At 39.4% G+C, this 23,965-nt stretch overlaps 1 protein-coding gene across 1 annotated transcript in view; it reads left to right on the top strand.

The window, feature by feature from the left end:
- The window catches only part of NPAS3 (neuronal PAS domain protein 3), an 861,155-nt gene that overhangs the window by 322,586 nt on the left and 514,604 nt on the right, over positions 1–23,965 (top strand). The window lies entirely within an intron of this gene.

Here is a 23,965-nt window from a genome sequence, read left to right on the forward strand (position 1 = left end):
CCACGTTTATTCCTTCATTAGTTTCATGCTTTTGGAAAGTCTACTATGTGCCAGGTATTTGGAATATAGAAGTGAAAATAACAAAGTAACACCTCCCTCAAGCTTATGTTTTGTGTGAGGAGAAAGTAGGAAAATACACATGTAATGCCATGATCAATGCTACAAAGAAAAATGAAGCAGTGTGAGGGGCCAGAGAGCAATACGGGATGACATTTAGATAGTGTGCCAAGTATTTTTTTTCTTACAGAAAAAAAAAATCCAGAAACACAGAAATGCCAGCCATTAAAAAAAAAACAAAAAAACACTTGACTACTATTGTAGAGAATTACTTTATTCTCAGGGGACGTAATCAAGTAGGGAGGCATTGTGGTCAAATGGGAGAGGCATGGATGTTGGAAAGCAGGAAATCTTATTTCTAGTCCCAGCTCTGGCACTGATTAGCTGATACCATATGCAATTCACTTTTTCTGAGCTTCAATTTTTATTGGTAAAAACTACCAAGTACTGACTGAATGCCTACTATGTTCTAGGTACTTAGAATAGGGAAATGAATATAACAAATCCTTGCTTTCATGGAATTTAATTTTTGTCAGAGATCAATGAACAAATATACATACATTATCAGTGATGCTAGAAAAATAAAAGGCAGGGTGAAGGAATGGGATACTGTAGTGGTTGGCATTTTAGATGGTATTCCTAGTACTTAATGTCTTCCTGACAGGTAATACTAAATAAGAATCTCAGTGAAATGAGGGAGTGAGTGATACACAGCCCTGGGAAGAGACAGAGGGACCAGCATGCAGAGCCCTCATAAGAGTGGGAAGGACAGAATCTAGGAAAGGCAGGAGGTTGGTGGTGCTGAAGGCAAATAAGAAAGGAGTGAATGGGAGGCAATGAGGTTGGAGCTGTAGCCAGTGCCAGACATAGGCTTTGGATTTTATCTAAGAAGGAAGGAGACCACTGATGGCTTTCAGGTGGGGGTAGAGATGATCTGAATTATGAAAAGAATCATTCTACAGTTGCATGTAGCAAATGTACTGGGTAGGGCCAAAGTGGAAGCAGAGAGACTAGTTCAAGAGACTATTTGTTGCAGAGGTCTACATGAAGGAGAAGGGTAGCCTACACTCAGCTGCCAGGGTGGAGGTGAGCCGCAATCAGGATTTGGTTGAAGGTTAAGCCTACCATGATCTGATAGATTGGATGTGGATTTGAGAGAAAGAAAGGAGTCAAGGCTGCTCTAAAACTTTTTCCTGAGCTACAGAGAATAGTGGTAATTCCGGGAATCCAAAATTCAGTTTTTTACAAGTTCACATTGAAGAGCTGTTAGGTCAAGACAGTTCCATGTGAGTCTGTACTTAGGTGGGAAGTAGGGGCTGGAGGTCCACATTTGGGAGTTATCAGTATATATCGGATATATTTACAGCCAGAGGGCTGGGAAGAGAGACTTTAGGACTCTCCAATGTTTATAAATCAAAACATTGACCCAAGCAGTGATTTGGTAGGAAAATTGGGACATTGCAGAGTCCTACAAGCCATGTGAAAAAGTATCTGAAGGATATGGGGGAAGGAGAGGGCAAAAGAAGAATAAAAAGGAAGAAGAATTATATGAAAGGTACAAAAAAATCAGGAAAACTGTGTCAAAGATATGAAAACCACTATTCTAACAGTTCTCCTAGCTTACCTTAACTATATAATCTGGTATAAATAAATAAGTACTCATTTTCTAATTGCTTAAAGATTTAGTACATCGCAAAAGCATGAATAAAAAAGGAAGGAGAGTAAACAAATTTAAAATTAAAGCATCCTAAATTTAGTAATTTTCAACTCAAATATATAATACTACATTTTAAAGTAAATGCTTTTACCTTAAAATTATAAAGAAGCTCAACATAAAATTTTAAGTCAAGTGGGTTTGTAATTTATATGAGCAGGAAGGATGTGAAGATTTCATTTGGAAGAACAGGATCGTAATAGATATGAAAAGAATCATACACATCACAGTTCAGTGAGGCCAACCTTGTGGAATAACTTTGCTGTAAATATTTCTGTGTTACAAAGCTTATTCCTAAGCAAAAGCCTGAGTGCTTCTCAAACTTTGCCATCCATCAAAATCAACTGGAAAGTTTATTAAATAAAGATTACTGGGCCCCGCATTCAGCGTTGCTAATTCATTAGGTCTGGTTTTGGCCCAAGAATCTGCATTTCTAACAAGTTCCTAGGATATCTGATGCTGGTGGCCCCAAGATCATATTGTAGAAATTCATGTGTAGACAACCTCCTAGGAACAGAGGTCTTCTTTGTTATGTTTATGAAATGCAGTAATAATGGACTACTTCATATTCTCCATTTAATAATGTGCCAGGCACCAGGCTAATCATTTTGAGCTGATCATTTCATTGAATATTCAAACAGGCCTATGATATAGGTGTCATTTTATGTATATGAAAACTGAGGTGCAAAGGAGTTGAATAATTTGATCTGAATCATCAGCTAATGACTGATGAAGCTGGTAATAAAACTTAATGTCTGCCAGAAAAATCCGCTCTAGAGCCTTGCTCCTCAAACTGTGCATCAGCATTGGTATCACCTGAAAATTTGTTGAAACTGCAGGGTGTCTCCCGCCCCATCCCCAAACTCCTGGACTAGATGGTTTTCTTGAAGTAAGGTCCTTAGATGATTCATGTGCACACTGAAGTTTGAAAACCATAGGTGTAGAGGGCTATAAAGACTGTTTCTGAGGGGCACCTGGGTGATTCAGTCGGTTGAGAATCCAACTTCGGCTCGGGTCATGATCTCAGTTTGTGGTTCGAGCCCCGCGTTGGGCTCTGTGCTGACACCTCGGAGCTTGGAGCCTGCTTTGGATTCTATGTCTCCCTCTTTCTCTGCCCCTGCCCCACTCACACTCTGTCTCTCTCAAAAATAAACATTAAAAAAAATTTAAAAGAATGATTCTGAGCAGGTAGGCAATCAAGAGAATAGCGAGGGGAAGGAAGAGTCTAGAAAAAGTGAAAGCGACATTTGGGATTTTTGTATGCTATAACATCAGAATGCAAAGCCTGCTACCCTGCAAATGAAATTGTGGAGATGCTCAAAGTATGCAGGATAAACCACATGAAATTGCCAGTATTTAAGTGGTTTTGACCTGTAAAAATAGCAATGTAATAATTAGGGTCAGGAACTCAAATGGAAGTGCCTCAAGATAGATTGTAAATGAGTAATGCCAGCCGATTTGCTTTATTGAGAACAGATTCAAAGGACCTGCATCCCAACACTGTGTGGGCAAACCTGTATGTTGAATAGATGTGACCTGTTACCTTGCAGTTCTTGAGCACAAGCTTGGAGTCTTAGCATACGTGAACCTTCTCTCTGAGAAGCTTCATTAGTGGTGGTAGGTTACCAATGATAGGTACCATGGCCATATGTCCTATTTGACTGGGATCATTACCTGTTTTCAACTATTTATTCCAGGGTAATCATCAACAAACCTCTTTTACTCTCAGAGGGTTGCACTTTGGGTGGTAAATTGTGTGGTCACCCAACTAGTAAGAAAATTGGAAAAAAAGTAATCCTTAAAAAAATATTTGTATTGAAAAACAGCAATATTGGGCATGGAATATTTGAGACTTAGGCATCAATGATATAAAATAAAAGAAAGATTTTTCATCATAGTTGGTCCTAAGATATTTTAGTAATCATGGAAAAATAGTGGAAAGAGCATATTATGAGCCTCAGAAGGACTTGGGTTTTGGTTGTAATTTTATCACTCAGAATCTGGACAAATCAGTGAAGTTCTCTGAGGCTCTGTTTTCTTATCTATGAAATGGAAATAGTAAAGTCGATTCCACTGGTCTCAAAGGCTTGCTGTGTGGATTATATGATAGAATGTAATTGGAAGCATTTTAAAAGCAGTAAGAAACTGCGCATAGTGTTACTACTGAGTCAATATCATGCTGTAAAGAAAGGAAAAATAAGGGATCAAACAGGCAAATTTTGATTAAATAAAAATAGAGATTGTTAATGATTTAAACTACCAAAGATAACTGCTAGTATCATAGCTAGTCCCTTTTCTTCATATGGGGAATGGCCAGTCATTTTCAGTGAATTGTGCTGTGTAAATATTCTGCCTATCCTAATACATCTTAAGTGTGCCCCCTAGTTAACAATTTAAATCACCATGAATTTATAAGAAGTGAAAATAACATACCTAAACTTATTGTAAGACCGTTATTCCAAATAGATATATTTCAAATTCTCTCTGAAACAAGGTATTGACTTCTGTCTATAACTGAATTTGTATCTCTGATTAAGGAGGTAAGAGTTCATTTGATGTCTCTACTCTCCTTTTGATAATGAGGCTGTATACATTTCTTGTCTGAGGGTGTTTGGGGAAGGAACCATTTATTTGGTAGTCAGTGATGTCCTTCCTGTTTCTAGACTTACATCTTTTTAAGGAAAGTTAGCAAACGAGGCAGAGTGTTGACACTCATCTTTAGAGTCTTGTGAAAAATGCATTAAGAAACAGATTTTTAAAAAATCAGGGCACCTGGGTGACTCAGGCAGTTAAGCATCCAACTCTTGATTTCTGCTCAGGTCCTGATCTCACGGTTTGTGAGATAAAGCCTCATATGGGGCTCTGCATTGACAGTGCAGAGCCTGCTTGGGATATTCTCTCTCTCCCTCTCCTCTCTCTCACTCTCTCTCCGTCCCTCCCCTACTCTCTCTCTCTCTCTCTCAAAATAAATAAACAACAAAATAGCTGTAAAAAAATAAATTCTTTTTTTTGCTTGCTTATATGGCACAGTTCTGTATAAAACCCTTAAGTCATGCTTAAGAACATTTTTTTTTTTTTGGTCACAGCTTTCATGGTTTGTTTGATACCCAGAATGGTTGAAAACACGTCATGCTAAACTGATTGACTTAAGTATCTTTAGAAAGTTCTCTAGCTTTACCATGACCTATATTTATCTAATACTTGGTCCACTGGTACTTTAATTTTACTTGTAAGCTTGACAGTTTAGGCATATGTGTGACCAGAGTTAATTGTTTTAGTCCATCATTTGTGAGTACAGGGTGTCAGATTTGTGACTCACTTACTCTACTTCTGTGCCAAAGCTAGGTACCTCTGTATTTTCTTTTCCAGTGAAGGAGATTGTTCCAAGCCTGTCAGTGTCCCAAATGTTCATATATTCCACCAAAGAATGACCAGGAAAGACTGTGCCTTGTGGAAACAGTGATGCTGAAGCCAGTCCATTTGCTTGAATATATTAGAGTCCATAAAAAGCTTACTCACAGTTTAAAACCCGACTTTCTTCTTATTTCTGTCTTTCGGATTGTCATTGTTTGCTCGGTTATAAAGTGGCTTGTTGACACCAAATATTTTAATAATTTGCTTCCAAGGCCTTGTGCCTATGCCTTTGAGAGGCTGGTGTAGTAATTAAACTGTCTTTTAGCTGAAATGCTTGCAAAGCGTCCAGTTCTGTGCCTGGCAGCTGGTGATGCATTATAGAGACATTGAGCTAATCGATTAAAACCGCAGAGGCATGGGAGTTGTCTGACAGCACTGTACTAGGATGAAATTAGTTGGAATTGCATGGTGAAATTAAGGGGAATGCAGCTGATTGCAGCCCTTCTGGGAGAATCCTGGGTGAGAGGGACACTGTGCGTTGATCCCTGTGTAATTAGGACAGCCATGTTTTAACAGTATTTCTAAAGTATTAAAATGGACTGGATAAATCAGCAGGGCCGCTTCCAGTGAACTTGGCATCCATCCACTGTGACTGAAATAACATGAAATTTTTCGGCTGCTAGAGAATGTGAAATTGGACTAATTGTCTTTTAACTAGTCTGCCCGACTGCTAGCCTGGAGCAGGACTGAAAAGGGAATAGGCTGGTAGGACCGAGGCTGGGGGATGGGAAACTTAGATTCATGACTCTTTTTTCAGCCTATCTGACTGGATAACATCATCACGTATTTAGACAACTCTGATTTGTACGGTCTCATCATTAAGATCCCTTCCTAAATATTTTAAATGCATTTTAAAGTGGAATGCTTTGAATCAAAGAGTGCAGAAGTCTAACCCTATCCCCTGGACTTATAATTACCGTTCTTTCTATGCTTGAGCATCGTTAGAATAGGGGGGACTTAGGAACTTGTAAATCACTCATCAGCTGTCCATGTGTGGCTCTGTCCCACATTCTATTCTGAGTAGGGCTCATTATGCAGAGAAGGAACATCGATACATATTACTGATTCTTTGTGTCAAACAAAGCCTTGTTCCATAATTGCTGACTGTTATGACTGGTTCAAATTCACACTTTGCATGTGATTAAAGAGAGAGCCAGGGAAGTTAATGCCATGCCCATGGTCACAGACTTAGGTCACTCAGGCCTCAAGATTATTGTTCTACTGTTCCTTTCATCACAGTGAATTGCTAACACCAGGTAGTATTATTGGCTTAGCATCGTACTTGTCTATGGATCCATAAATAAAAATAGAACTTCTAGGATGCAGGCATCACTAAGTCTTGGAGAATTTGGTTTCTTCTTCTTTTTCAGCATTTATGAAGTCAGTCAAACTTAAGTGTTGTATGCAACTATCAATTTATGTTCTAGAAGGTAAAGCGGGCATGTACACACACAGACACACACACACACACACACACACACACACACACACATGCACGCACACACGAATGACATTTCAAGAATTCTCAAAGAAGTGTAGGAGTCATCTGACCACATTTTCTGGCCTTCAGAAAGGTACAGAGATGACTCTCCACAATCCACATATGAGGCTTTCTAATGAAAGCCTCATATTAGCCTGTATCATTTTGATCCAATAGACCATTTCTTGGGTTGAATTGTGTTGTGGCATTAGGTTGAGTACTAAGGGGCATTAGACAAAACAGAAAGAAAAAAAAACATTAATCATTGTGCTGACTGCATGAAGGCTGTGGTTGCCATATATCAGATACTCTGTCTCTTAGGACCCATGGGAAAAGTTTTCCTGGTTCTATAAGGGAAAAATTATGCCTCTCTTGAGCCACTAGTGAGTCCGCATGTTAGAAACCTTACAAACAATGTGAAGACCAGAGTTGTAGCGTCCATCTGTCAAGTTAAGAGGACTTCATGGCATATACTTGGCTTTTTCAGCCCTCTGTTACCTTCCTCTTAATTTCTCATCCTTTTTCTCCTTTCTTCAGAGTTACTATTTTTTTTCATTTACTATATCTTCCTAAATTGTTTGCATCTTTGTAAACCTTTTAAATCTTTTTTAAATAAAGCCTGGTATTCAGAAAAAGCACTTCTCATACATGTTTCCCTCATCCCAACGTGTACTCAACAAATTCTAGAAGGAAAAAAAGGTACAGTGTTAAATACACAGGTACTAACTAATACTGTTTCCAGGAGAGCTCACACAAGCCCTCCTGTTCAGCTGTTTTTTTGAGTCATACTTTAAATGACTTAAAAGGCATTGTTTGTTCATAGGGACAGTGTCAATTTTTTAAAGGTTTAATTCTGTATAATTTATGTGACTTCCAGAATTGTAAATAATTTGTATGTAGAGGCAACCCCAGAGATACATGGTGCAGAGGTAGATACTGGATGCCAGCATGGGTAGGAAACTACAGATGGTGGTCAAATATAATGACAATACAAATGGAAATGAATAGCCTCTAGTTTCTTCATTTATACTAACTGACCCTCTATATTGAATACAATGTTTATTACTGGGACAAAAATAACTGGCAGAGGATTACTTTTATAGATCACCTTAAAAGTGATTTTTCTCAAGTATGATGATAAAGAATCTTTAAGCAGCACAACAAATTCACTTGAGTAATGTGTAACGTTTATGAACACTTCCCATGGACCGGTCACTCATCTACACATGTCACGTCAGTACATCATTTAAAAATGATAAACATATCCTTTAATCTTCTCAGCATTCCTCTGTAGTAGGTATTAGCTCTCTCATTTTACAGATGAGGAAGCCAATGCTTACAGAAGTGAAGGAACTTGGCCACAGGCATGTAGCTAACAAGGGTCAGGTCTGACTGTTGAGCCCATGCCATAACCATTATGCTAGCCTACACTTTGGAAAGGTCCAAGGAGATGGAAAATATGACTTCCTAATTGGCTTTCATGCACATTTCTTCTCCAAGTTTAATTAAAGGGCTTATGAAGTACTTGTTTCTATTCCTAGCATAGTCATATGGAGAATAAAAACATACTTTAAATAAAATATCCATTTGGCACTCAGAGCAATGTAAGAATCTGATTATCAGAAGTTGAGCTCAAATGGCATGGAGAATACAAACCCAATGAACGGTACTTGAGGCTGCCATAGTCAGATGGTTGTCTCTTTCCATGATTCCAAGCCTTTTGACACATGGATGGGAAACAATTTTTATAGTTACTAGTCAAATGGGAACATGGGTGGCCGTCTTTTGGTTTAAGAATTAAGGAATAATTTATTGTACCTTTAAGATGACCCAGATAGTATACGGAAAATCCCTTAGCTATTGAGAAAACTGTTTTCTTATTCTGGTTCATCTGGATCATCCAAACTAAATCACCTACCCCTGGAATGGCAAATAGAACCAACAGTAAACTGAGAGAGAAATAGGAAGGCTGTTAACCTTTGTTCCATCTCAAACACTATCTAGTGGAAACTCTTGAATAGGTTTCTTTCTCCTTCCTTGTTCCTGTTCCATGCCGGGACACTGTTCTCCTTCTCCAAGTCAGATTTGGGATAATTTTAAAGATGTGAGACAACAATTACAATAACTGTTCCAGGATTTGGCATCAGACAAAGCATCATATCCAGTCTTCAGAATCCATTCTACCTCCTTTGAACTGAGCCTCTGTGGATTGCCTTTAGACAAAAAGAAGAGGAAGGAATGGAAATAAATATTGTGCATCTCCATTGCTCTTGAAGAGTAGAATCTTTTTACTGTGGGAATCTTCAAAGCATTGTGAGTAAATATTACATAAAATATTATGTGATAGTACAAGTGAGAAGGAAATGAGGAAGGTCTTGCTCATCTTTGACAGGATCTTCATGGTCAAGATTCTGCCTTTTCTTGCAGCACTGTCTTTCCCACACTCCTATATCCCCTCACCTCACATATTTCCCCTTCTGTGTGCCAGCCTGTTTCTCTCTTATCTTCAGGGGGTTATGCGTGTGGCACCTCTTACCTTGATTGCTCCCTACTTCCCACCCCTGCCACTCTTGTTTAAAAGCCTAAGCCTTCTTTACTTGGTGAAAACAGAATAGAATTTAAGTCTTTAGCATTCCACTCTTTCTACCATTCCGCACTCATTAAGGCTGAGTTAGAGGCACTCTCCTATGAGCTCTGGCAGGGCCCTGTATTCGATCTCCTTCTGTCCTATCCTTCAGTCTGTCATAGAACCTATAGCACCGTTTTACGGGGTGTCTTCGTTCTGTCTCCATTCTCCAGGCCCGTACACACTTGAAGGCCGGGACTGTTATTCATTCCTTCCGTGTCATGCTGTAGGGATCAGGCAGCCATTTAAACGGTTGTACCAGGGCTTACCTCCAGCCTCTCAAGATCAATATTGTGCCAGTGTGTTCCCATGGTAGAATTACATATAATTATATCTCATAGTTGGTAGGGTTTCTTTGATTTAATTCAGCACTGCCTGGCAAGTTTTACACCTTTGTGTGGACAGCGCTTTCACTCATTCATTGGACTAACGAGCTGCGAATATAGAGGTCATCGCAGTTGCTTTTAAAAACTCTGTGAGACAGACAAGCAAGCAGATAGTGATGGAATGGGGGTGAGTACTGTGTTGGCGCCCCTTTATGCTTTCTGTTAAAGGAAGCTTCGGTTACCAGATGCTCATGCTTTTTCAGTTGAGGGAATGGTCTCCTTGTGGGGCCACAGAAGATACCACAGAAAATTGGTATGAATGACTGACTCTGTCACCTGCTTCCTATCGTCGTCTCAAGCAATTGTGGCTGCAAGCAGCACAGATGGGAGGGCCTTTCTTGGCACCTCATCATCAAAATTTGGCTTTGTTCTTACTTTCCTATTAGGTGGTTTTTAAGTACACTACTTTCTTAGAACCTTTTCCACTGCAGGCCGAGGATTGACTTGCTCAGAGAATTATGTTTCTGAAATTGCCACTTTTCCCACTGTGAAGAAGATAGAAAAAGAAACAAAGGAATATCCCTTTGATGCAGCGGAAATAGGATATTTCTCCGTAGTGAAATAGCAGCCATGATTTCTTTAAAATCAGCTCCTAAGTGGGAGTTGGGCTACTTCCTGTGCAGAGAACAGTGGTTATCCCTGGAGTCGTCCAGAAGATACATGGTTAGCAATGCTATGGGAAAAAAATCTAATTTGCAGATAGGATATTTATCTTTAGATAACAAAAGCCTGGAAATGCAATTTGTAATTTTAAAAATAGCTACTATATGAATATAGGTTAAAAGAAATGAACTTTGCGGTTTTGGAATTATTTGTTGAGGGGGGAAGGTGTATAAAAAAGGCGTTTGGAATAACTCTATCTCCTGGACATGCTGCGAAGCTTTCTTTGCTTTTCGTTGTACGGGCATCTTGCTACAAGCTCATTTTGTTGTGAAACATGAAGTTTTACAATGTAGATTACTCCAAGAATTTTTTTAATGGACCAATTTAGAGCAGCTGCAAACGGCTCTGGAATTTCCAGGGATTAGTCGACAGACTTTTTTGTGATTACGAATCCCATAGCGAGAGGAGGTGAGGCATACAGTCCCTGGGAAGGCGCCCATGGGAGGAACTGAGCAGGAAGAGAGATTAACGGGATGCACAGAGATGGACAGACTGCCTGGCTGACTTCATGTTCCTGCTTTTATCTATCCCATCGCCTCCACATTTACCTACCCCTTCCCTTCCACATTCACTTACTCTGTTCTTTCCAAGTTAACTTCACTCATTCTCTTCATGTCTACTTACTCCATAGTCTCTGAATTTGCTTACCCCTTTCCCTTCACCTGAATGTCTCCCTCAGTACTTGGCGCAAGTCCAGGGATGCTCCTACTCCATAGTTCAAGCTGGCACTCAACAGTGTACCTTTAATCTGGCTTCCTCTGAACTTGGAGAAGCGACTAGAATTTAGAGCTAAAAGGAATTTACTTTCTAGATGAGAAAATGGAAGCTAAGGGGGATTAGGGACTAATGTATGGTTGAAGAACTAGTTAATGGCACATCCAACTGGAACTCAGGGTTTCTTGAATTGAGTGCGTGTATGTTCCACCAAATTGGCATAACTTGTTCTATTATTTTGCACTTGGCAATGTATTGTTTTACTATGTTTTCCAGTAATTTTGCACGGGCAGGGTTTTAATTTTTTCCTCCTCTCAGAGGAAATCAAAGCTTAGTGAAGGGACTAAACATATCCCTTAGCAACCGTATCTACTGTTTATTGGTCACTTGTTATGTGTGAGCGACTTGGCAAATGATTTCCCACTTCTTCCTTGTAGACTTCCTCTGATGTGGGTTCGCCCAGAACAGGAAACTGGTTTACAGAGGTTACTTAGCTGCCCACACAGCTCAGCATTGGTGCAGGGAGGAGAGCCGTGTCTGTCTGGTTGGATGCCCCATTTCTTAATGACCATTCCAGGGTCTGAGTCTGTAGCATTGCCCTACAGTGACGTCTCATCTGTTTTGGGCCTTGCATATTTTTGATCCCTCCTCTGTGCTCTCTCAGTTCTTGTTAACTAAGGACAGCCTTCCCTGAGTGTCTCTTTTTTCCAAGAGATGTACATTGTAAGAGTCGGCACAAGCCATTTGTCTCTTCCACATCCAGGTCATCTATGTTGCCCAGGATGGATCAGATTGTTCAGAGATAGTTACATGGGAATTATTAATGAGGCAGCACCTACTTCAAAAATGTGTTGTACACATTTTGAGTCATTATAGAACCTGAGTCCAGAATGGACCGACGTGGGGGAATGTTCAGTGGCACGGTATCACCTAGCACAGGGTCCGGTGCGTGGAAGGTGGTCAGTTAATGCTTGTTAAGTAAACAGATGAAAGAAAAGAATAACTTTATGAAATGAGGGTATCATTTATAGAACATAACTATGTTTCCCAGTTATCAAAGGAGAGAAATAATGATATTTTTTTTTATGTTGGAGTTGTGCCAGGTAACATAGTCAGTGCCATACATAGATAATTGCACCTAATCCTTATCTCTGTCATCGTTTCTATTTTGCAGATGAGAAAATGGGGTGCTAAAGCACTTAAATCATTGGCACAAAGTACGTGCCTAGTAAGTGTTGGAGTCAGGATTGAATGTAGGTGTTCTAACCCCAGAACCTCTGCTTTTGACCAGGATGTTGCTATTGTGTGAGTGTATGTGTGTGTGCATGAGCGTGTGAACACTAGCGTATTTTATATATACACACAGACGTCTATCTTTCTGTCTTTATCTCTCTCTGTCTCTTTCAATCATATATATATATATATATATATATATATATATATATATATATATATATAAAATTTTATGCCTGTTCCATCCCTAGAAAACTATAGGGATGACACCCTATCCTTCATGACACCCAGCATGGTGACTTTGATAACCTGTCCTCGCCGACTCCCTGTCCCTGTACACTACAGCCTGACATTGGCTGAGGTCTTTCATTGCCTGATTGCATCTTCCGTTAAAGTGCTGCCCCTTCTCAGAGACTCCTGTCTAACAGGTCTGCCCATCACAGCCTTGAGTTGCCCAGTGGATGTTGTCTTTGGTACTACTGTGCATCCTCCTAAGGGAGGTGGAGTTTGAGCTCTTTTCCACAGCTCTCTGGGAGCTGCATGTTTCATGACCAATTCCGTCAGGAGAAGGACAGGCTCAATATGTGTAGTTTTTCATTCTAAAAACCTTGGACGTACCTATCACAGCTTTCAAAATTCGTGTTACCTGCCAGGACTGTCCACTATTAGCCTGAGGTTCTATGTAATATTCACAGTTGACGTTATCATTGTAAACCAAAACTCTAGAAAATAGACCCTGGAGATACAAGCATGCTTTCTATTCCAGGGTTATATTTCACTTGTCTGGGTGTGTAATGGAAGAAGAGAAGAAAAATCCAAAGCAGGGATTGGTACCCCTAGGAAAGACAGCAAAGCTAGAGAGAAACTAGCCTGAAGCTTGCAGAATCTTCAAGAAAGAGGTGTTAAGCATGTTTTTCTTCTGTGTGAATGTACACTTGATGGGATTAATAACAGATTTCTGAAGTTCAAATGTATGTATGAATAAATGGACACATATGCTTAATGCTAACAGGCAGTTGTGTGGGTGTGTGAACAAAATATGCCCCGGTGCATCTCAGCAGTTGCGTTTGCTTCCTGCCAGTTGGATAATCAACTGGTTGTTTGCCCCGGAAATAAGAAAAATAACCAAAACCTTCTTGATGTACCATCCACGTTAAAAAGAAAAAGAGGTTTTAAAAAATTGGATTTTTTATAGGTGGTTTGCTTTCTTCCAATCAGTGGATGCTTTGCCCTCAGAATCTGATTTGCCACAGAGCTCAGGGACTCATTTTGTGGAAACGTAATGTTTCTACTCTGTGCAACAAGGAATGGAACTGAGAAGCATCTGAATAATCCCTTTGTGATGCAGCGATTTTAAACAGGCAGCATAATTGTTGCAGATTTCCAAAGAGATACAAAGAATGAAGTAAAGCAGATTCTCAGGTAGAAAGGAATGTTCGGATCCAGTGTACTTTTTTATGACTGGATTTACAAGTCACACGGCCAGTGGAATCTACAAGTGGCGTCTAATTGCGCCTCCCTAGTATGTCCAGATTCTGCAGTATGAATGGCTTTAATCTGCAAGGTAAATGAAAGCAACCCATCTCGTTCTAGGTTGAATTGTAGGTCCAATTCACCCTACAGGGCCAGAGGGGAAAGTACAACCCCTCTGCTTAATGTACTTGGCAGGCTAGCTTCTGGTTGCAGGGTTTAAAAGCAGATCAACTTCTGTTCGGATAACAGTTGAGGAGACTAAGAAAGAAGCATTATGGAGGTATGGTGATGCTGCAGATAGGTGCTTGCACCAGGCTTTTTCTGTATTGTGGTTTTAAAGGCCTCATATCTCAGCTTGGGCTTTATGTAGGGATGCCAGGTTTGAGATGCATCTGTTTCCTCTGATGGTAACTCAGGGCAGGGCCGCGTTAGGCAAGCAGTCTGTTCCTAATGCATTTAAAGTCTCAGAAAGCCACCGGTGATTTTGTAACGGCAGCCCGGATTTATTTTCCAGCTTCAGCCTCAAGATGAGGAAGAAAGAAATGAAATTTTAATAGAAGGAGGTTAGGATGAAATTCCTAGTTAGTTAAAAATTAAATTAGCAAGAGATTTTGTTTATTGTGAAAGTCATGCAAGATTTGCTGGTTTTATGTTTTTGAGGTATTTCACTTTCTGTTCAGGTACAAGCTGTCAATCAAGGCTAATCAAACTGGCACAGTTAACATGATACATCATAAAATTTCACAATAATGTCAACCTGTAATTCTGTCAATCTGGTTAAGGGAAGTGGGCTAAAAACAATATTGTCATTTTGTAATAACACTTGGAAGGTGTTACGGAATAATGTTGCCATCATCTCCTGTAACTCTGTGCCTGACTCTACCTGAGGCAGCCCTTGCTGACAAATGGCCAGGTGGTCAAGCCTTTCCTTGCTCTTGCTCCGCATAAGATCTGGAGTAGGGCCACATAAATGAAGGACTCTGCCTCACAGCATTTATCCGGGCTGACCCCTCTTTGATACATCAAAAAGGATGCATTTCACAAAACAGTGCCAGTATTTCCTACTCCTTGCCTCATGTAGTATTATATGCGTGGGCATTGAGGCATCGAGTATTCTTATTTATTCAGTCAGCATACTTATGATACATATGCTCTCTTTTTATGAACTTACGTTCTGGAGTATTTCAAAAGCATCCATTTGAAAAAGCACCGTGGTTAACAGTAAAACACAGGCTGCCCATTACACAGAGCGATTAAGCACATTTCTCTCTGCAAACTTGATGCTTTGCTTTGCAGCCAGAGGCTGTTCTGGTTTTTTTGTCAAAATTAGAGAGGGTAATAGGCTCTGTTCACTCAGGAAGCCCTTAGACTTAGGCTCTGTTTAACGTTGATGTTCCCTAGGAATCCTTGCCTGGACATGTGGACTCCCTTCAGTTGGCAGATCTTCCTTGTGGCCGGTATGGCTAAATTTTAATTCTTAAATACTCCTTTCTGTCCTCAGACAAACACACACAAAACAGCACAGCGACAACATATATATAACCCTATACATTTCTATTACAGATACACGCTCACATATTTTTCTTTATTTTAAATATGGCCTGGGGCACCTGGGCGGCTCAGGTGGTTAAGCATCCTATTTTGGCTCGGGTCATGATCTCACGGCTCATGACTTCGAGTCCCACATCGGGTTCTCTGCTGACAGCTGAGAGCCTGGAGCCTGCTTTGGAACCTGTGTCTCTCAGTCTCTCTGCCCCTCACCCACTCACGTGCATGTGCGCACTCTCTCTCTCTCTGTCTCAAAATGAACAAACTGTACAGAAAGAAAGAAAGAAAGAAAGAAAGAAAGAAAGAAAGAAAAAGAAAGAAATTAAATACTCCCTGAAATACAAATATATATATATATATATATTTTTTTTACAGAAAATGAATTTTTTATAAAAAGAAAAGTTTTGTCCATTGGTCAGCTTTCGATTTTTATTTTTTATTATGGTACCAAAACTGAGGAGACTTCCTGAAAAAATGTCTTTCCCCAAAGCATAAACAAATGGGATTATGTAGATCTTCTTGGTTTGACATCACACTAGAGGTCCCAGTACAACTCCGTCTTACTCTCCCTTTCATGGGGTACACTTCGTAAATGGCTGAAGTACATGAATTCTGGTATCCCAGTCTGAGCCTCCTTATGCATTTTCTAGAATGCATTTTGTTGCAGGACAAACTACTTTGGGGGAAATGTTTTAACGAGGCACATCAAGGTTCAAGAGTGAGAAATTTTCAGCTTACCACATTTAATGGGGATATATTTAAAGTTGCAGAATGATACAAAGGAAGAGCAAGATGTAGTCTTAATACCATTAACCAGCCTTGGTAGGCTGGCATTCAGAATGTAACTGCCCTGTCATTTGTCTCAGTAGCAGCTCTGGTGACCCATCAGATACTCTAGTAATTGTTTCGTCAAAGTTGAACACCTCTTGTTGGCTATCGTAGACACGGGGCCACATCCATGTTTTCTTTTTTGACCGACTGTGCTTACTTATCCAGCTTGCTACCTTCTCTGCTTACTGGCCCTGTAGTGGTTAACAACCTTGGGATGTAGAAAAGAAAGCTGCAATCCAATGAGTTAGAAAACACATTTAAAAAATTCTTTTGAAAATGCGGGCCAGAATTATTATAAAACTTACTTTAAGGCAACAAAAGAGGGAAGTGGACACAGCAGAGATGGTGAAATCCACCCCTTCCTCTTTCCCTTCTTTCCTCCTTTTCTCAAGTAAACATTTATTGAGCATCTGTTTAGGCTGCAAAATGTTGATGGCAATGAAGATAGTATCATAGTGTTCTAAAAACCTTTTGAAAAAAAACAGTGTTATTCAAGTAATTTAATGAATATAATGATGGAAAAACAAAAGAGAAAACACTTAGGATGGCAACCAGCTTTTCCTTAATCAGTTTTTTTTTTAATTTTAATTCCAGTATAGTTAGCATCAGTGTTGTATTAGTTTCAGGTGTACAATATATGATTCAACATTTCCATACATTACTCAGTGCTCATCCTGTAAGTGTGCTCTTAATCCCCTTCACCCATTTCACCCATCCTCCCACCCACCTCTCCTCTGGTAAACATCTGTTTGTTCTCTAAAGTTAAGAATCTGTTTCTTGGTTTGTCTCTCTGTCTTCTTCCCTTTGGTCACTTTTGTTGTTGTTACTATTTCTTAAATTCCACATATGAGTAAGATCATATGGTATTTGTCTCTCTCTGACTGGCTTATTTTGCCTAGCAGTATACTCTCTAGATCCATCCATGTTGTTGCAAATAGCAAGATTTTATTATTATTTGTGGCTCAGTAATATCCTATGGTTTGTGTGTGTGTGTGTGTGTGTGTGTGTGTGTGTGTGTGTGTGTCTGCGTATACACAGACACACACCACATTTTCTTTACCATTCCTCTATCTATGGGCACGTGGATTGCTTCCATAGTTTGGCTAGTGTAAATAATGCCTTCTTGATGAGTTCTGATAAGGGATGTTAAATAATATGATGGAAAGTTTAATATAACACCGAGTAATACACGGGAAAGGAAGATTTCTTATGCGTAATAGATAAGTTACCATGAAAAGGATGAAGGATGAAGGATAGGATCTTATTATAAAAGGATATAATCAACTGAAAAGAGAGATGCAAAAATGCAGATATTAAAGTACTGTATTTGGCTTTCTGGTCAAGTGTGACAGGTAAAAATAATACACTGCCAGCAATAGTTCAGGGTTCAGAATTAAGAAGTTAGAGTATTAAGGCAATATATGAAAAAAACCAGGTCTGTTAGTAATTGGATAGTTTGAGGTAAAACAATCTTTGGTCACTAAACTATGGATCACTAGTCCAGTAAGATAACATTTATTGAACAGTTGTGGGCAGCGTGCTGTGCAGGTGCTAAGTGAAGAAAGGTTTGTTCACAGATAACTGTAAAACAAGGCGGATGGTGATGGTGCCATGAGAAAGATCCATCTTTCATGCAACTGAAGTTCTGAGAAGGGAATGCCTACTTCTAGCCTAAGGAGCAGGAAATAGCCCCATGGAAAATGTTTCCATGGTTTCCATTGCACTGAAGCTGTGGTTATCCAAAATCATTACCATGAAAGCATGGTCTGACACTGGCCTACTTCTCTAGCCTTTACTCCGTCTCTGCTCTTAATACCCACAGGCCTTCTTTTCAGTGCTTTGAACTCTTCTTTCCCTCCTCTGCCTTCGGATACAGGTGCCTCTGTCTGCAATACTCCATTCCAGTGCCCCACTCTTTGACCTATTTTTCTTTGATTGTCATTTCCCATCTCATCTAAAGGGTAACTTCCACAAGGAAGCCTTTTTGATGCCCCATTCTAGATCTTGTTCCTTTATTGTAAACTCTCAAGAGCTTACCTCTTTGCCTTCATAGCTCTTAAAGTTACACATCTGTTAGCATGATGGATTATTTAATATCTCTCCCCATGACTGTATAAGCTCCATGATAGAAGGGGTAGTGTCTGTTTTGCTTGACTTTTTACTGCTAGTTCCTTGTCATTGACAATAAAGGCATCTGTACTTGTTAAATAAAGGAGTTCCTATGCTGTGAGCTTCCTTCATTCTCTCGAGTAGAGGATATGCACAAAGACTTAGATTCCTGTAAGAGATACTTTTTTTCCATTGAAGATGTTTCTGTTACTTTAATGTCCATATATATATGTATATATGTATATATATACATATATATGTATATATATGTATACACACACACACCCACACATATATATTATTGGTGTATGTACATATACCCCCTTCAGTGTATGTACACGTGCCCCAATGGACACACACATACCTTCCTTGGTAGTGAAAATTACACCTAAAAGATTGTACTTTTATTTCACAAACCCATGTTCTTCTATGTCTACTTGTGTCTTTGCAACATTCCTTTCCTGGTGTTAAATATTTTAAGCCCATTGGAGTTCCGTATGTCTTGGATAATGTAGTCCTAACAGCTGAGGGCGCATGGGGTCCAGCTGAGAACCACCATGATGTCACAATTATGTCTGGATGTGGATGTAACTATGTAGATAATAGAGAATCTAGATCTAGATTTGCAAAGTCTGCAAAAAAAAAAATTGGTGTCTTACGATAGCTATAGAGTTCTGAGTAGAAATGTTCTCAATTGCATTGGTTTGGTTCATACATAAGCTAAAATAAAGCTATACTCCGTATCAATGAATTGAGAACATAGGTTTTAAATGCATTTTGCCTGTTTCTAATCCTATCCTAGTTGCCATTTAATGAGTGTTACCTGAGCAAGTTACCTAATGGCCATTGCCTTGGTTTCTTTACCTGTAAAAAGAGGAACTCTACCTCTGGGTTCTTGTGAGCATTAACACATTGATACACACAAAACACTTAGATTTATACTGTATATACCGTAAGTTCCCAATAAAGAACATTTATTATAATATTCTGAAAATGATAATACTGTTACTCAGAACCTAACAAAAATCCCAGAATAAAAGTCTCTCTTTCCCATCATGAATAAAAGAAGACTTTTATGTCCTCCCTATCTCTCAACTTTACTCTCATTTATCATTCCTTTTTACTTGGAGACATGGGGTGTGCATTTCACTGAAAACAGTGTTCCCTAGCCAAATGCTACCTGTGATCTTCAGTAATTAGACTCATGGCTACTAGAGGCAACTAAATTAAAAATAAATAAAGAATCATACCAAAACAAACATACTAAAATAAATGTTTTGGGTTCTCCTTGGTCCTGCTGTCAGGAACCCTGCTGCTGGCATATAGAAAGAATCTTTACATTAGGAGGAAATGGAAGCACTGACATTTCCAGCTCTTTCAGGAGAGCCTTTCTAAGTTCGCTAGTTCGCTGGTGTCGGAATCTTGTGCCGCCAGTGCCTCAAGAGAAGCCTTATTTATCAAGGCGAGTGTCGCTTCAACTGTTTCAAGTTTCCAGGTGGCTTCAGATGAGTCCCTTGCGGCCCCCCTTTAACAATGGCTTTGTAACGGTTTACATACTAGGGGTTAATCACACATTGTGCAGTGGATGGAGCAATTGGTTATTAATATTTTTGAGGCACTTCCTCCCGTGAAAGGTCTGTTGTGGTTTCCACTAACCCACCCAGATGTTCAGTGTTTTTGGTTTGTTTGTTTTTTCCAATTAGCTCTTTCCGATGAAGTTTCAGGGAAAGCTTCCCAAACTGCTCCTCGGTGACGTTTTTCTTTCTCAAGACTTAGCAATGATCTACAAGTTTTAGAAATTACTGTAATTTCACTGACCAGTTTACTTCATATGAATAAATCAGTATGTTGAGAACAAAGAATATGTTTATTTCTACCTCTTGCTAACCCCTTTCCTCATAACAAACTCCGTCCTGTCCTTCATGCTTGATCTGTGAGTCTATGCCAAGTGCAGAGACACAACACTCTTTATTTTAAAGGATTGTGGGGAGATAGTGTATAGGCAGAAATATAGCTTAATAACCATTTGTCTAAGCTATGAAGTTTTTTTCCCATATAAATGAACAAAAGCAACAAATATTAATTATAATCTGACTGCATTTTTTAACTAAGCATGATACCTAGATTTTGAAAAATGAGAAAAACAAAAACAGAAATGATCCTGCTTTCTTTTCCTATTGCCCAATCCTAACCACATCATGTAATGGTGACTGCTTCATGGGGTGGCCTGGGAGCCTATATTCCTTTTATAAATCGCATCCCCCCCAGTTACCCCAAATGGTATGCAATTTAAATAAAAGCAGTGTGCTTTCTATGCAAATGAAAATTAATGACAGGTCCGCTAGCCCCCTTTCCAGTGGATTCATGCCCTAAGGCCCAAATAGGGAATTTCTGTAGTCACCATAGTTCTATGTGCATATACCACATTACGTTGGAGTATCATAGTGAACGTGTTACTTAGGCCACCTGATATTCATCTACTTTCCTCCTAATATCTGTGTTCACAATTTTCCTCCAGGCTACTGTCCTTCTACATCTAAACCCCTGAAGTTAGGTAGAGTTGTTTCCACTTGTGATATCGGGAATGATTTGTGATTCACTTTTTCCAGATAGTGCTCTGGATGCCCCTGGCTATGTCTTGTTGAATGGTTTAGCAATAGACATATGAGCCCTTTGATGGGACTATTAGAAACACACACACACACACACACACACACACACACACACACACACACACACACTTTTCTCTGGCTTTGAACCTGAGAAGATGAAGCTTTGGTGAGTTGTCAGCCATCTTACCACTTCATAGAGTGGTAGAGACCTGAAGATGGACAGAAATTCCATCTTGCTGATATTGAGTCCCTAAATAAAACATTGCCTAAAATTCTAGGTGCCAGGCCTGCCTGCCTCCCTTCCTCCCTTCCCCCCCTTGCTTCCTTGCTCCTTCTAATGTACTTAACTCTGAGCTGAGTTGGATTTTGTGTGTGTGTGCTTAGTTTTGTGCTGAATTGACTCTTCTCTGTCTTTCAGTTACAAGAGCTTTAATGTCAGAAAGGGAGAGAAAAGGGTGGGGAGGAGAAAACAGAGATAAAATATATAGGATTCTAGAGCATGTTTTCCTTAGGAGTAGAACAAAATTAAGATCTAGGAAAATATTTGGAACATCATTCAATGTCATTCAATGAATTGTTGGAATTGTTCCGTTCAATATAGTACTTTCTGAGTAGGAAGTAATTTTGTAAGCACCAAGCACATGAGTTATAGGTCAGGCAAAAGATGTGGGTTTAGTATAGATGTGGGTCATCCTTAGGATAATGCAGAACCGTGGCACAGAGGTTAATTTTTAAATTTGGAGAAGGAAAAGATTTGCCAATATTTCAGGTAACCCTGCAAGACCACTCACGATATCTTAATTAAAATGGACTTTGGAAATCTTTCTGTGTGTGTGTGTGTGTGTGTGTGTGTGTGTGTGTGTGTGTGTGCGCGCGCGCGCGCGCGCGCGTGATTAAAAAGCTTTCAGGGGCGCCTGGGTGGCGCAGTCAGTTAAGCGTCCGACTTCAGCCAGGTCACGATCTCGCGGTCTGTGAGTTCGAGCCCCGCGTCAGGCTCTGAGCTGATGGCTGGGAGCCTGGAGCCTGTTTCTGATTCTGTGTCTCCCTCTCTCTCTGCCTCTCCCCCGTTCATGCTTTGTCTCTCTCTGTCCCAAAAATAAATAAAAAACGTTGAAAAAAAAATTTTAAAAAAAAAGCTTTCAAAGACTTGAGTTTAAATTTGATTAGAAACTTGAGCATCTTTAACAATGTCTAGGATAGTATTCTATATGTGGAAAATGTTGTTTGATAGTTTGGATAGCTGTAGAAGTCTTATTTCTAGATATATTTAGGAAAGAATTTAAAATTGCATTTTAACTTTAGCAGTCAGAGGTCTACAAGTTGTGCTTTTTATTGCTTTTCATATTTTGAAGTTGGGCTAGTAAAGTGAAGCTTGCTTTCGACAACTACTGTATAATATCAGCCTAACTATCATAGTGAATGTTGATTCCTGAGATTTAATAACGTTATTGGTATCTAAAATATATTCCTTAAATTACCACAGCTTGACCTCTGTAGCATGCTACTCAAAGCATAAAAAGTATGTTCCATGGGTCACCTGGGCAGCTCAATCTGTTAAGTGTCCAACTCTTTATCTCGGCTGAGGTCATAATCTCATGGTTCATGAGATTGAGCCCCAAGTCAGGTTCTGTACTGACAGGGCAGAGCCTGCTTGGAATTCGCTCTCTCTCCCTCTCTCTGCCCCTTCCCTGCTTGTGTTTGTGGGTTTTTTTCCCTCTCTCAAGATAAATAGTTTTTTTAAAAGTATGTTCTACTTTAAAATTTGACAAACTTGGGGCGCCTGGGTGGCGCAGTCGGTTAAGCCTCCGACTTCAGCCAGGTCACGATCTTGCGGTCCGTGAGTTCGAGCCCCGCGTCAGGCTCTGGGCTGATGGCTCGGAGCCTGGAGCCTGTTTCCAATTCTGTGTCTCCCTCTCTCTCTGCCCCTCCCCCGTTCATGCTCTGTCTCTCTCTGTCCCAAAAATAAATAAAAATGTTAAAAAAAAAAAAAAAAAAAAAAAAAAAAAAAAAAAATTTGACAAACTTTAAAATGCTACTGTCACATTAACAAACATGGGATATAGTGGGAAATCTTGTGAGACTTCAGGTCAGTGGTCTGCTCTACCTCGTCTCCCAAAGCTGAGTATAATGGGTGCTCTTGGACAACTTGAATGTTAAAATGTCATTTGGGTTTGAATTCAACTGCATGAACACTTCTGAACAAGTTTATATGCTTTTGTAGTATTATTAAAACTCTCAGGCAAAGAAATTTAGATATTTTCAAGTACAAGAACAATATCAGGGATGAAAAAAATCAGCAGTATAAACTGTTAATTCTCTAAGTACTGTAGTAGTGTTAACATGTGACAGCATTTGTTTTTTTTTTTAATGTCATAAATCAATAGGCACGTTCATTTTTAGTAGTTTAATACTTACCATGTTTTTTTCATGGCTTATTGATATGCACTAACTTTCTTATAGCTATACGAATATCTTTTCATTTAATCTAAAAGAAATGGACCAACAGCCATTCCAAGTGAACATTGATCTATTTCCAACCTAATTTGTAAATGTAAGTTGGTGTGCTATCCTGCTCACTGTCTGCCTATTGGCTGTATAAAATCAGGCACTATGTGTGTTTGAGTCACCAACTTATTCTCAGGATCCAACTGGATTCTCAATAAATGTTGAATAAATGAATAATGATTCAACTAACGTAAATAGACTTTGGAAGAGGATTTAGGAAGGGAGGATTTGAATGTAACAACAGGTAAGCAGATGAATGCAAAAACCGTTTTTTTTTCTACTAGCAAGAGTCATTATTAAGAAATTAGAAAGAGTTATTAAGGGAAAAACACGGTAGTAAATAGAAACCTCGGAACACAGTGAAAGGAATAGGTTAAGGTCCGAAAGAGTGATGGTGTATCTAGTCCCTTAGTTGGGAACTGAGTGAAACTCAAAAAGTGATGGATGGGAATTCAGAAATTAACAAGGGTCAGTGGTAGCCAGAATGAAATTGAAATGAGTGGTAACATGGGAAAAAGTGGTGAAATACAATGACTGTTTTGAGTCTGTGAATCAAACTGTGGAAAGTAGTTGGTGAAAGAAACTGAGAGGGAGAATTAT

This window comes from Prionailurus viverrinus, chromosome B3 (assembly GCF_022837055.1).
Source record: "Prionailurus viverrinus isolate Anna chromosome B3, UM_Priviv_1.0, whole genome shotgun sequence".
NCBI lineage: Eukaryota > Metazoa > Chordata > Mammalia > Carnivora > Felidae > Prionailurus > Prionailurus viverrinus.